Genomic DNA, 14,620 nt, shown 5'->3' with positions numbered 1-14,620 from the left:
CAACGGAAAATTTATTTACCCAAATCAAGCTCTATCTAGTAAAAGGGCGAATGTCGCAAGAGAGAATTCTCTTCGTCGACATCCTCTTTTTTAAATAAAGTGACAAGCAGCGGATTTCTTTATGGTTTATCGCCTCAAAACAATATTAAACAATGCGAACTTGCATTCTGAGATGATAAACTACAAAGAAATCTACTGCTTGTCACTTTTATTCAAAAGAGGGAAGGTCGACGAGGAGAATTCTCTCTTGCGACATTCGCCCTTTTACCAGATAGAGCTTAGAAATGTAAGTTTAATTCACTCAATTTCGACCTCAGGTAATAAAACTCAAAATTGGCTTCCCGTATTGAACTGGCGTCGTTGGATTGTTTGGCTCTTTTGTTTTTGACAACAAAAGAAAGAGTGGATAAAAGAGAAGAGAAAAAATAACTCAAAAGTAAGTTTAAAAATACTCAATTTTGGGTACTTTTTTCTTCCGTGTACCCTGACATGTGCGACAACTGGATTTGGTTCTAAGGGGCTGTCTCATTTGGAGAATTAAACTTAAAAGTGACAGTTCAAAAATTAAGAAATCACCCCGTTATAAGAATGGCTGGTGCTACCCAGCAATTCCAACAGAACATCGATGGAAAATGATTCGATATCTGTCAAAAGTAATCTTGCTCTGCGAGCAGGGTTATTTGATAATTATTGAAATGTCACTTTTAAGTTTAATTTCAGTTTAATTATCCAATTGAGACAGACCCTAAGGGTCTGTCTCATTTGGAGAATTAAACTGAAATTAAACTTAAAAGTGACATTTCAATAATTATCAAATAACCCTGCTCGCAGAGCAAGATTACTTTTGACAGATATTGAATCATTTTGCATCGATGTCTTATTGGAATTGCTGGGTAGCACCAGCCATTTTTATGATTGGGTTATTTGCTAATTTTCGAACTGTCACTTTTAAGTTTAATTCTCCAAATGAGACAGAGCCTAAAGTATCTTTAGTAGCATCTTTAGAGTAAAATCAGCAGTGATTCAAATCGTTCGGGACTGTCAGTTTGAATATGAATCTGAAACATTCATTTTCCCAGCAGCTATTCTAGATTCATATTTTATACCAGTCAAATGTCAAAAAAATAAAACTGGTATAACGCTCCGTTCTATTTTCTGCAGATTTGAATCACGATTGAATCATGAGATTCAAATATTTTCCAATTGTTTTGGTTCATGAATGCGTCATTTTATGTACAGATCAATCCACTTAGCAATTACGGCGCCTTTGGTTTCGCCAACATGATGGTTTCATTTAATTGAAAATTTGAGAACATGAATAGAACACTGCTGGGGAAACCAGCGAGTTTGTTCTATTTTGCTCCAGATGCAAACTAGAATAGTGGTCGAAAATTTAGAATCAAACTGAATCACTCCTGATTTCACCCTAAAAATGCCATCTTCAACAGACGTTATAGTTTCAAAAATTCGAACAGTTTCGTCGGGAAATTTATAACTGGAATACTGCTCAGTTGTATTTTTGCACGAATTTGTAACTGAATTTTCTCGAGTTTTATTTCGTTCAAAACAATAGAAGATGACGTCATCAGCTACAAAAAATACTATTTCATCGACATCATAACAGTTTGACATTTGAATTGGCCTCGGAAGATTATTTTTTTTGTTTTCCAGTATAAAACATGTGCAGCTTATAACTGCTACTGAAGATGCATTTCGTGTTTTATATCTTTGACAGTTATAAGATGTAAAACTCGGGAAATAAATGTAATTATAACTGTAACATTACTAAAGATGCCCTGAACAACAGTGTTAATTCTCTATACCACCTGTTTGTTAAGGCGAGGCAATTTTTATGCACAATTTTGTTTTCGATATGTTTTATCAAAATTTAACACTCAATCACGCAGCAATATAACGATGTGGTTGTGGTATGCTTGAGATACCTACTTGATTATAGGGACTCGAAAAAGAATTTATTTGCAGTAACTAACCGAATATAAAAATGTTCGCATGAACGATTGCGCCCTAATACTGGTTCTAAGCTTCGATGCATACTACACGAGCTTTGCTCGCCATAGTGACAGGTATAGATAGTGGAATATATGGATGAGCGAAGATAAATCCTCTGTCTCCAAACGAACTGTCAAACGTGTCTCCAAACGACGTCACAATTTCAATGAAAACGTTAAGGGCTGTGACGTCATATGCGCGTGTGCACGGGCAAAAAAACGACTCAGCCATGCTTTCGCTCATCTATAGATTCTACTATAGATAGTGGAATATATAGATGAGCGAAGATAAATCCTCTGTCTCCAAACGAACTGTCAAACGAGTCTCCAAACGAGCATGACGTCACGATTTCAATGGAAACGTTAAGGGCTGTGACGTCATATGCGCGTGTGCACGGGCAAAAAAATCGACTCAGCCATGCTTTCGCTCATCTATAGATTCTACTATCTATAGTGACAGGCGTATGGGGCCCTTGCTCAGATCCAGGGATGCCAGATTATATTTTCATATGTCTTCACAGTCGTTTAAAAATGTCTTCAAATGTCTTCAATATTAAAATTATGATTATCAGCGAGAAATTTCAAAATTCAATAGGTTTGTAAATTCTATAATCTCCTTGTTAATTTTTTCACATACAAATTGTTAGAATTCAAGAGAATGTTCTTTTAAAATTCTTTAATTTTTTTTTATAACGAGTTTCCGCTGGATTTTGTACTGAGTCGGATTTTTAAACTGAATTTTCACTTGGAATTCTTCCAAATTTCTTTTTAAAGAAAACCCTATTGGGATTTATAATTTACTGTGAAATACTTGAAGAAACATCCAGAGAATTTTCTGGAGGAACTTCCGGTAAAATTTCTAGATCAACTTCCGGATAAATTCCTGATGGAGCTTCTTATACTTTTGCTAATTTCTTCTGGATGGAGCTTCTTATTACTTTTGGAAGTCTCCTGAAGAAATTTCCCGAGGAATTCCTGTTGGAACATCCAAAGGATTTACTGAAGAAACTTCCGGAAAAAGTTCAGAAGGAACTTCCGGAGAAATTCTTGGAGGAACTTAAGAAGAAATTCCTGTAGAAACTTCAGGATGAATTCTGGAGGTTTTTTTTCTGGAGGAATACCTGAAGGATTTTCCTGATGAATTTCTGAAGAATATTTCTGAGGAATTACTGAAGCAATTTCCGGTGGAATTCCTGAAGAAACTTCTGGAGAAATTCTTGGAGGTAGTTCTAGATGAATTCTTAGAGCAGTTCCAGATAAATTTCATAGTATACTTCCGGAGCCATTCTTGAAGAGTCATTCGGCAACTTTCTTAAAGGATCTTCCAGAGGAGAAACATACGGAGGAATCCCTGGTGGAGCTTCCGCCGGGGAAAACTTTCGGAAAAATTGCTGGAAGAATTACTGGAGGATTTTTCGGAAAAATCCCTGAAATTCCGGACAATTTCCTGGAAGGATTACTGAAAGAATACCAGGACGATTTTTAGAAGAAATTCTTAGTGGAATTCGCAGAAAAACACTGGAAGAATGTCCACAGATATTTCTTTCTTTTTTTTAAGGTTTACTGGCGGGACTCTGAATAGAGTAGAAACCTCTGCACCAGGCCTTTGATGATACCGTTGCATAATTCCGTTCGAAGCAGTTTGCCAGCCGTACACGGAACATGTCGTCCAAGAAGACGCTGTTGCAACTGAATCAGAGGGAATTACGTTCATAGATAATCAGAGCTAACTAACATCGTAATCGTTTAAAGCCATTTTTGTTATTTTCTTGTCAGAGTCACATTATTTAGCCAGTTTTTATGCTATTTAAACGTCTATTGTCATTGTACGCGTTCAAAATCAACCGAAGCAGTTTATCCGACTCACATGGAACATGCTGCCCAATGCTTCATTGTAGAAACTGAGACGGAAGTTTTTTCCCTTTCTCGTACAACTAAGTTGTACCGAAAGGCTATCATTTCACTCCAAATTCGAACTGTTGATAGAAGTCCCGGAGACCCATAGTGTTATATACCATTCGACTCAGCTCGATGAGCTGAACAAATGTCTGTCTGTCCGTGTGTGCGTGTGTTTTTTTTTTTTTTTTCTTCCTAAACAATGGAGGGGGAATCTGCTCAACAGACATCCTGGGTTGACCAGGAAGTGCTGGGTTAGGGGCCACCTCCAATGAGGGAGGCAGGGCTACATCCCCGACCAGCTAAACCAATTCCATTGCCGCCAAGCCCATCGTCCCTTCGGTACAACCAGAAAGTAATGCTTCAAAGGGGAGCCAGAGCACGACGCACCCTCGAGGATAGCTGCGTGTCCTTGCAGCATCGAACATCGTGACTCGCTTTTTTTAGAAGAACACCATGGTATCGTGCCAGCGCATTGCCGGCTTTCCAGGTGGCCTTACCACGCCCTATGTCCTCGGAAGGTGGGCAGGGTCGACTTCGCGCCTGCTTCCCTCTGCACGACTGGTATCAAGAATGATGATGCCGCGTGCACCCCAAATTGACCTTTCTGCGATAGGGCCTATTCGCCAGCACACAGAGGGACTTGCCGACGCGAGGCCTACGCCTGCCCCAGCCTTGACGAGGACCCCTTTCCGTCCTCGGGCTCGAAACCCGCCCGGTTGACCGACGCCGCGAAAGCGACGATACCATGTTGTTCTTCGCGCGGCCACTTGTTTGATAAAAGGATCGAGTTCGACCACAGAGCATGACCACCGGTATGACCCATGAAGCCGACTCCGATCCCTTGGACCACCTCTTATTTGCGCCTGAACTAGCCATCTTGAGTCCACGCGCCACCTTCTGTGTAGCTCCGAGACGATTTGGGCGATAGCCGATAAAACGGCGTTCCAGCCAACTTCGTCTTTACACATCTTCCGAACTAGGTTGTCCGGGGTAGTGTCCAGACCACATGTGGCAAGCATGTGGTCACGCATTGCGCGAAAACGTGAGCACACGAACAACACGTGTTCCGCCGTTTCCTCTAAACCTGCGCACACCAAACACTCGGGCGAAGCCGAGCAAGCCAGCTGCTTTACCTGCACTTTGATTTTGCAGCACGCTTAAACGCCGGGCACATCGAGCCCCCCATGGGGTGCTTGCTGTTCACAGCTTTGCTGGAACAAATCAAACAATTGGGAGGGTTCGTGCAGCATTGTGCCTTATGTCCCTCCAATCCGCAGCGTCGGCAGAGATTGCTTCTGTCAGGGCCTTTGCAGTCCCATTGCTTGTGCCCCGGTTCCAGGCACTTGAAGCAAAGTTCGGGTTGCTCGTATATGCGCACAGGGCATACCGACCATCCCACCTTGACGCTCCCTAACTTGACTACCTTGGAGGCGTCCGCTGCAGATAGCCGAACCAATGCTACCTGCGTCCCTGCCGGACCTTTCCGTAGCCGAACGGCTGCGGTGGGCGTCTCCACTTCACACTGTCGCCGCAGTGCCGTGACAAGCTCTTCGACTTCAGTGATCTCGTCCAGGTCTTTAACCCTTAGATTCACCTCCGTCGTGAATGCCCTCACCTTGACCGTCTCGCCTAGGACCTCCTCCGCCAACTTCTTGTAGGCGGCGCCCTTTTGCGAGACGCCCCGCTTCAGCTCGAGTATCATCTCGCCCATCCGGGTACGTCTTATTCGACGTACGTCGGCGCCGAGTTCACCGAGCTTGACGTCACTCCTCATCGCCTTCAAAACATCCGAGTACTTAGCCTCGTCCGCCGTGATGACTAGGGCATCGCCCCTGGAGCGATTGGCGCCTACCCTAGACTTCTTGCTACCCTCATTCGCCTGGGCCTTCTTTTCGGCCCTTGGCGTCTTCGGTTTCCTCTTGTTCTTGACCAGGGTCCAGGAGGCGTCATTCCCCTCTATTTCCCTGGTCTGGTGCGGCTGAGAACTTTCAGCCTGCCGTAACCCCTTACCACCGTCTTGCCTGAGTGGACGGACCTTTCCAGGTCCTTCCTCCCCCGGTTTTGGAGGTACCTGACCGGGGTTCAGCTTCCCAGCCCACTACCCTTGTTCGGGGTAGTAACCCTCCGCGTTTTGGAGCGGCCCCCAGGGAGCTCATCCCCTGGAGACTGTCTCCCCCGTTTTTGTGTCTGCTCCGTTGGAGCAGTCACCCCGACGTACCCGCAAATACTTGAGCCTCAGTCTGGGTAGACTTTGGCACCACCGTCTTAGCTGGCACGCCTTCGGTCGACTCGACCTTGCCCGAGTCCGCGAATCCTTGGGTCTCAGTCTGGGTAGACCTCGACTCCACCGATTTCACGGGTTTACACTTGGCCGTCCCGACCGCCCTCTCCAGCTTGGCGTCCAGCATCGACTTTCGAAGTTTCTGCAAGCTCCTCTTGAGGTCCTTGCTGATATTATGCTTCGATGACGCAAAGTCGATGATGGCGTCCAGCTGTTCCGTCGCCACCTCGAAGGCCGAAAGCCCATCGCGTTTGCGGTTCATCGCCTTCACAAGCCATGGGCCGTCAATAACCCCTTCCGGCGTTTTTATAGCCGAGAGGAAGGTTGAGTGACCCACGCTGGCGCTGCGCACTGAGCTGCCGACTATTGCCTCTGGCCTCCTAGGCGGAGACCTGAACAACCCACCTCTTGCGAAGGGGTTGTCGCCTACACTACTACCACTAATTGAAGAATTGACTTGGTTTTCCATTTTGGTCCCACGAGTTGCTCGGGAAAAGAGGTCCACCACGCCAGAGCCCAGCATAACGCGGTAAGGGACAATTACTGTGGAGGGTGCCCAGGTACCCCACAGGCTCCGTTAAAGGCCTAGCTTATTATTTCACCCCCTGGCCATGCATCCCCTCGGCACGGGTCGCTTGACGCCTTGGGATTAGGGGTTAGGGACGATGGTCCCGGTCTAACTCGCAGTGGCCATGGGGAGGGGTCGTCAAGCCCTTGGACAAAGTCCCTGCTACCCGTGTGTGCGTGTGTGTGTGTATGTGTGTGCGTGTGTGTGTGCACAAAATGCCATAAAAAACATTAGCCAAATTTTCACATAGAAACTCTTAACCGATTTTCTTGCAACAAGTTGCATCCGACAGAGACTAATACGCTGTTGATCACTATTGAATTTCATAATAATTGCAAATTGCAAAAAATAGATAGTATTAAAATAGTGATGAGACGTAGTCACATAGAACAATAATGTGTTATGAAAAATGCCTTGCATCTATGAATATTGTTAAAGTTTATCCGTGGCTTGCACCCATTAAGAGTTTTATCGTACTATAAAGATGCTCGTGTTGCACGTATTTAGGCGTATGTATATGCTCTTCGTTCAGTTTCATAGTACCATGAAATTGTTCGAAAGCCAAAATTCGAACATAGGAAATTCGAGAAACTTTTGGCAGCGCCATCTGTCGTCTACTAGTGTAAATTTTCTATCATAACATTAGACGGTGTAACTGGTTTGCCTTTCTTGTACATCATCGAGGTGTAAGCGTAAATGCTACATTTATTACTTTTTTGCGCGAGAAAGGCACCATCACCGCTAGGTGGATGATTCTGGGTTTTTTTATCAAATATAAGAAAGTGTTCAATTCCCGATTTATAAAAAATGACAAGCTAATGACTTTTGAAGCAGTTTTACAGCCGTACAAGGATCATGTCGTCCATTAAGACACTGTTGAACTGGCTCAAAAGACATTATATTTACAACTTTAATAGATATTCTCTCCCATTATCTAATTTTTAATTACCTACATAGATTGATGTGTACGATGTCATTTTTGTCTTTATAGTCAGAAGGTATGAAGTATGGGTCCCTCGAATTACTTTGACAGGATATGTCTTTGGTTGCCATATCAGTGCTAATGGCGTAAGCCGACCCACCGCGGCAAGGTAACATATCCGAGGGGAAGGAAGAATGTCCACAGATATTTCTAAAAGAATAATCAAAGGAATTCAAGGAAGAATTTAACGAGAGTGTGTAGCAAGTTTCCTCTGAATTTCTTTTAGGGAGATTTTGCAGAAATTTACCTTGAAAATTATGAGAAATATCCATTTAAAACCAGTACAATTTCAATTTCTAATCGACATTCGTAAGAATTTTCTATGAAAATTAATTAAGACAATTTTCTTGTGGAAATTAAAACGGATTTATTGTGGGAGTTGTGGAAATCAAGATGAATTTTCCGTTCAAATTTTTGAGAATTTCTTCAATAACTTTTTATCGGAAATTATTTAATAAAAATGTTATACTGAATTTCCAATTTTAATTCTCTTTAATAAAGCCAAGAAACTATTCATAATTTTTATCGGAAATTCTCCTTATTTTACATGAACAATTCTTTGAAATTTTCACAGAAAATTATTTTAAAAATTCAAGGAAAATTCAAAGAGTTTTCCGTCGGAAATTTTAAAGGAAAGTCACATGGAAATACCGAAACAATCAAATGAATTCATAAGGAATTTAGAAAAAGTTCAGGTTCTAGGTCAACGATTGAATAGATTAAACCAAGTCATAGAAGAGTTCATTCTGTTTTTGCCGTAAATTAGATCGGTCATTGCGTTCCGATGTAATGATCGAAATACCTTTTTACATACACGGTATCGGGATTTTTTAAATCAGCGCTCAACTCAAAGTTAAGTGCGTATGAGGTCTAAAATGCGTTGCATTTATCAGCTAGCTAGTGTGAATGTATTTTTATGTTTGAGATTCTAAGCCAGAGGCAAAGACTATTATAACTTTTGTATTTTTGTTTGTATAATTTACATATAGAAGTCACAGAATTATAAGTAGGAAATAAAACTTTATTTTCTCACGCTAGCTTATTAATTGTCTTCAAGTATCTTCAAATAAGTAGATAAGTCTTCAAATATTTTGAAAAGTCTTCAAAATGTCTTCACGAAATAAATGTCTTCACAGAGATTCAAATGTCTTCAAATCGAAGACATGTCTTCAAATCTGGCATCTCTGCTCAGATCAATGAGCTACACGGAGAACCTCGAAAACTCTTTAATGGGTATAATTTCACCAATTTTAAGGAATAAAAACAGACGTTATATTTTTAAAAATTCGAACAGTTTCGTTGGAAAATTTATAACTGGAATACTGCTCAGTTGCATTTTTGCACGAATTTGCAACAGAATTTACTCGAGTTTTATTTCGTTCAAAACAATAGAAGATAACGTCACAGATAACAGATATTGAGGCTGGCATCCTTGCTGGCATCCGATACGTGTGTAAACATCCGCAACAGTTAATTTAATTCAAATGTATTTTAAATTGGGACCACGTTTGGCAATCGATTGGAGATGGCACAAGGATCATTGTTATGGAAAACCAGGGGGAGAAGGCGGAGCACTGTATCCCTACCACGACATGTGCTGGTTCTAAAATGTAAACAACAGTGTTAAATCTCTACCATCTTTTTGTTATGGCGAGGCAATTTTTATGCACACTTTTGTCACAGAGAAACAGACGTCTCACTTAGAACAAAATGCAATCAAAATCATCGTCACGAAAACATTGTCCCCCAATGCTAAAATCCCGGTGAGTGGCCAAGCGGTAGTGTGCAAACGTTAAACACAAGCAAAATCGATGAAAGCGCCATCGGTGGCCGATTGACCACCTACAAAAAGTTAAATAAACCGTTAAAAAGGTGTACGATGGAACATATGTTGAGTGAGACGTCTGTTTCTCTGTGCTTTTGTTTTCGATATTTTATGAAAATTAAACAATCATGCAGCAATTATGCTTGAGATACCTGCTTGATTAAAGGGACTCGAAAAAGAATTTATTTGCAGTAACTAACCGAATATAAAACTGTTCGCATTAACGATTGCGCATCGCATCGCTCGTCGCGTTTACTCTGGCTTGCCCCTAAGGGTAAAATCAGCAGTGATTCAAATCGTTCGGGGCTGTCAGTTTGAATATGAATCTGAAACATTCATTTTCCCAGCAGCTGTTATAGATTCATTTTTTATACCAGTCAAATGTCAAAAAAATAAAACTGGTATAACGCTCCGTTCTATTTTCTGCAGATTTGAACCACGATTGAATCATGAGATTCAAATATTTTCCAATTGTTTTATACTAATGACACACTGGTGGTATTCGTACCATGGTACAAGTTGTAGCACTAGTGTGTCACCTTGTACCATGCTGGTACAACGTGGAAAACCACGGTACAATATGTACTATAGTACTATGTACTATATAGGGTATATAATCGTGGTACTTGTACCACAAGTGAGTCTTTAGTATTAGTGTATGAATGCGTCATTTTATCTACGGATCAATCCACTTTGCAATTACGGCGCCTTTCTTGGCGCCAACATGATGATTTCAATTAATTGAAAATATGAAAAACATGGATAGAACACTGCTGGGGAAACCAGCGAGTTTGTTCTATTTGGCTCCAGATTCAAACTAGAATAGTGGTCGAAAATTTGGAATGAAACTGAATCACTCCTGATTTCACTCTTGGTTCTAAGCTTCGATGCAGAGTACATGAGCTTTGTTCGCCAGTGACAGGCGTATGGGGCCCTTGTGGAAAACGCAGCCCGAATGCGGCTGTCAACGCCAACGCCTGTCGGCGCCAAAGTTTATCAATTCAAAAGTTTACACAGGATTTTCAGTAAAATTTGTTCTAGCCTAAGGGTCTGTCTCATTTGGAGAATTAAACTGAAATTAAACTTAAAAGTGACATTTCAATAATCATCGAATAACCCTGCTCGCAGAGCAAGATTACTTTTGACAGATATCGAATCATTTTGCATCGATGTCTTATTGGAATTGCTGGGTAGCACCAGCCATTTTTATGATTGGGTTATTTGCTAATTTTCGAACTGTCACTTTTAAGTTTAATTCTCCAAATGAGACAGAGCCTAAATATCTGTTATCTGTGATAACGTCATCAGCTACTAAAAATACTGTTTTATCGACACCATACAGTTTAGCATTTGAATTTGCCTTGGACGATTATTTTTTGTTTTCCAGAATAAAACAAGTGTAACTTATAACTACTACTGAGGGTGAAATCAGGAGTGATTCAGTTTGATTCTAAATTTTCGACCACTATTCTAGTTTGCATCTGGAGCAAAATAGAACAAACTCGCTTGTTTCCCCAGCAGTGTTCTATTCATGTTTTTCAAATTTTCAATTAATTGAAATCATTATGTTACTGCCAAGAAAGGCGCCGGAATTGCAAAGTGGATTGATCCGCAGATAAAATGACGCATCCATACACCAAAACAATTGAAAAATATTTGAATCTCGTGATTCAATCGTGGTTCAAATCTGCAGAAAATAGAACGAAGCGTTATACCAGTTTTATTTTTTTGACAGTTGATTGGTATAAAAACTGAATCTAGAACAGCTGCTGGAAAATTCAATGTTTCAGATTCATATACAAACTGACAGCCCCGAACGATTTGAATCACTGCTGATTTTACTCTGAAGATGCATTTCTTGTTTTATATATTTGAAAGTTATAAAATGTTAGGGTGAAATCAGGAGTGATTCAGTTTGATTCTAAATTTTCGACCACTATTCTAGTTTGCATCTGGAGCAAAATAGAACAAACTCGCTTGTTTCCCCAGCAGTGTTCTATTCATGTTTTTCAAATTTTCAATTAATTGAAATCATTATGTTACTGCCAAGAAAGGCGCCGGAATTGCAAAGTGGATTGATCCGCAGATAAAATGACGCATCCATACACCAAAACAATTGAAAAATATTTGAATCTCGTGATTCAGGGTAAAATCAGCAGTGATTCAAATCGTTCGGGGCTGTCAGTTTGAATATGAATCTGAATCATGCACTCTCCCAGCAGTGGCTCAAGATTCATTTTTTATACCAGTCAAATGTCAAAAAAATAAAACTGGTATAACGCGCCGTTCTATTTTCTGCAGATTTGAACCACGATTGAATCACGAGATTCAAATATTTTCCAATTGTTTTGGTGTATGAATGCGTCATTTTATATACGGATCAACCCACTTTGCAATTACGGCGCCTTTCTTGGCGCCAACATGATGATTTCATTTAATTGAAAATTTGAAAACATGAATAGAACACTGCTGGGGAAACCAGCGAGTTTGTTCTATTTGGCTCTAGATTCAAACTAGAATAGTGGTCGAAAATTTGGAATGAAACTGAATCACTCCTGATTTCACTCTCAATCGTGGTTCAAATCTGCAGAAAATAGAACGAAGCGTTATACCAGTTTTATTTTTTTGACAGTTGATTGGTATAAAAACTGAATCTAGAACAGCTGCTGGAAAATTCAATGTTTCAGATTCATATACAAACTGACAGCCCCGAACGATTTGAATCACTGCTGATTTTACTCTTACACTCGGGAAATAAATATAACTATAACTGTAACAGTACTAAAGATGCCCTAATGTTCTTTGGAATTGATATTTAACATATCAACTGCCTTTGTTGCAATTCTGAGCTCAATCGAGCATACCGAACCAATTTCCTGAACGAAAGAGGTGTATTTTTCTATGCATTTTGGCAAAAGATATTTTAGATACTACACAGTAAACTCAGATCACTGGAGTCGGTAAAATTTTACCGGGTTTTGAAACATCTGAGCGTTCGGTAATGAGCCCGGTAATTTTTTGGATTACCGAATGCTCAGTAAACAAAAATAAGTTTGAACTGTCAAAAAGTGCAGTCTGTTCGGTAATAAATTAACGACGTGTTCAGTAATTTCATTACTGAAAATGTTAATAAAATAGCAGGACGTCAGTAAAAGCTTAACAATATTTTCGGTAAAACTTTATTTGTTTTACAGATCAATCGGTAAATAGATATTTTTTATTATTTTGAAATTAAAATAGAAAACATATTGAAAAAGAATTTAATAAGTATTCTGAGCAATTACATTTTTTAGTATGAGCAACTTAGCGGAAAGTTGGATATTATAAGATAACAATTTCTTCTTCCTCTTACTTCCATTTCGATTACAACTGAGGTGGAAATAAAAAAAGAAGAAGTTGAGATCTTAATATGGTGCAATGATTAAGAATTTTGGATCTAGTCTGTTACTGTTTTACACAAAACCGGACAAACAGTATTTATGTATGCTGAAGATTTGTATTGGTTTCACTATGCTTCTCCATCTTTCCTCAAATTTCATAGATGATTAAACTTTAAATCAAATGAGAAAAAACTTTTTTTAATTCACGCAAAACCATGCTGTAAAGCCGCGACACATAGAATAATGAAAATGGCGATCTATAGGTTTGCCATCAAATTGACATTGCTGGTTAACAGTTGTGCTCGGTAATTTCAAAGACATGCTTGACGGGCTGTTTGGTAAAATTATTATTTCTACGATTAATTTCAGTATTTTTTTACCGTACAGCCGAACAACAAAAAAATTGCCGAAAAAGTCAGTTATTTTGTTTGCGGTCTTCGGTACTTTTATTGTAATTAACTGAGTCACCGGTAAAAAATATCAATTTTGACAGATGGTTTACTGGTATCCCGGTAAAACCATAAATTACTGAACAAAAATTGTAAAAATAATTACCGAACAGCGGAACCCTGGCTAAGTGTGTAGATAAAGATTGTCGCTGTCATCGCTGTCCGGAACATCTTTTGCTGGCGAGGATAGGGGAGCTAAATGTCAAAGAAGGAAAATCCATACGATTTGACAGGTATGTACCACACATGTTTCGGACAGCAGAACAAAGGGAACAGTAGCGACAATCTTTATCTAGTAACTAAAATATCTTTTATTTTGGCTGAAACCACCATACAAACTTCGTGTCTTGGAGGGATTTGAACCCACAACCTCATACTCTCTAGATAGGCTTGATAACCCCTACACAACAAGACCACTTGAAGGTCACGTTTGCGGAAAAGCCATCAGAATCCGAATACCAACCTCCACCGCGGTTAGCTCTTTTTTGTAAATTGAATATCTTTCGGATGCTTGATTTGTCCAATCATCACATGTGCTTTACTGAAAAATTAATTAGCATTTTTCATGTAAATAAACGTATTTTGGCCATAACTCCGAAGCCCATAGGCCGATCCGGCTAATTTTCAATAGGAAAAAATGGGACAGCGTTCTGCGTCAAATGCAACTTGTTGTGAGAAAATCGGTTAAGGATTAGTGCCTAAAAATATGTGAGTTTTTTATACGTGTTTTGCGCACAGACATACACACCTCACCTCAATTCGTCGAGCTGAGTCGATCGGTATATAACACTATGGGTCCCCGGGCCTTCTATAAAAAGTTTATTTTTGGAGCGATCATATTGCCTTTACGTATACTTTGTGTACGAGAAAGGCGAAAAAATGATTTTCGTACGGCCGAGTTGCCGAATAATATGCAATTATAATCAAGATGTTTATCATAAAATATAATACAAAAACTACTTACCGTACATGACATTTGGACACGTGCCTGCAGTGAAGGATGTCCGGTAGATTTTACTGGGTTTGAAAAATCGTATGATTGCATCAGAAAAATATATTTTGTGTTCGTCTTAACAATTCCAGTTTGACAGGTAAAAAGAGATCTTGGTATTCTACAACCGATTCTTTTACAATTATTACAATACCTACTGCATACCTACTTTCCCTTGTTTGATCATTTAAAAGATGTTTCGAATATTACACATTTTATGATCAATTACCTACTGT

Source organism: Armigeres subalbatus, chromosome 2, assembly GCF_024139115.2.
Source record: "Armigeres subalbatus isolate Guangzhou_Male chromosome 2, GZ_Asu_2, whole genome shotgun sequence".
NCBI lineage: Eukaryota > Metazoa > Arthropoda > Insecta > Diptera > Culicidae > Armigeres > Armigeres subalbatus.
Note: the sequence above shows the minus strand (reverse complement) of the source record.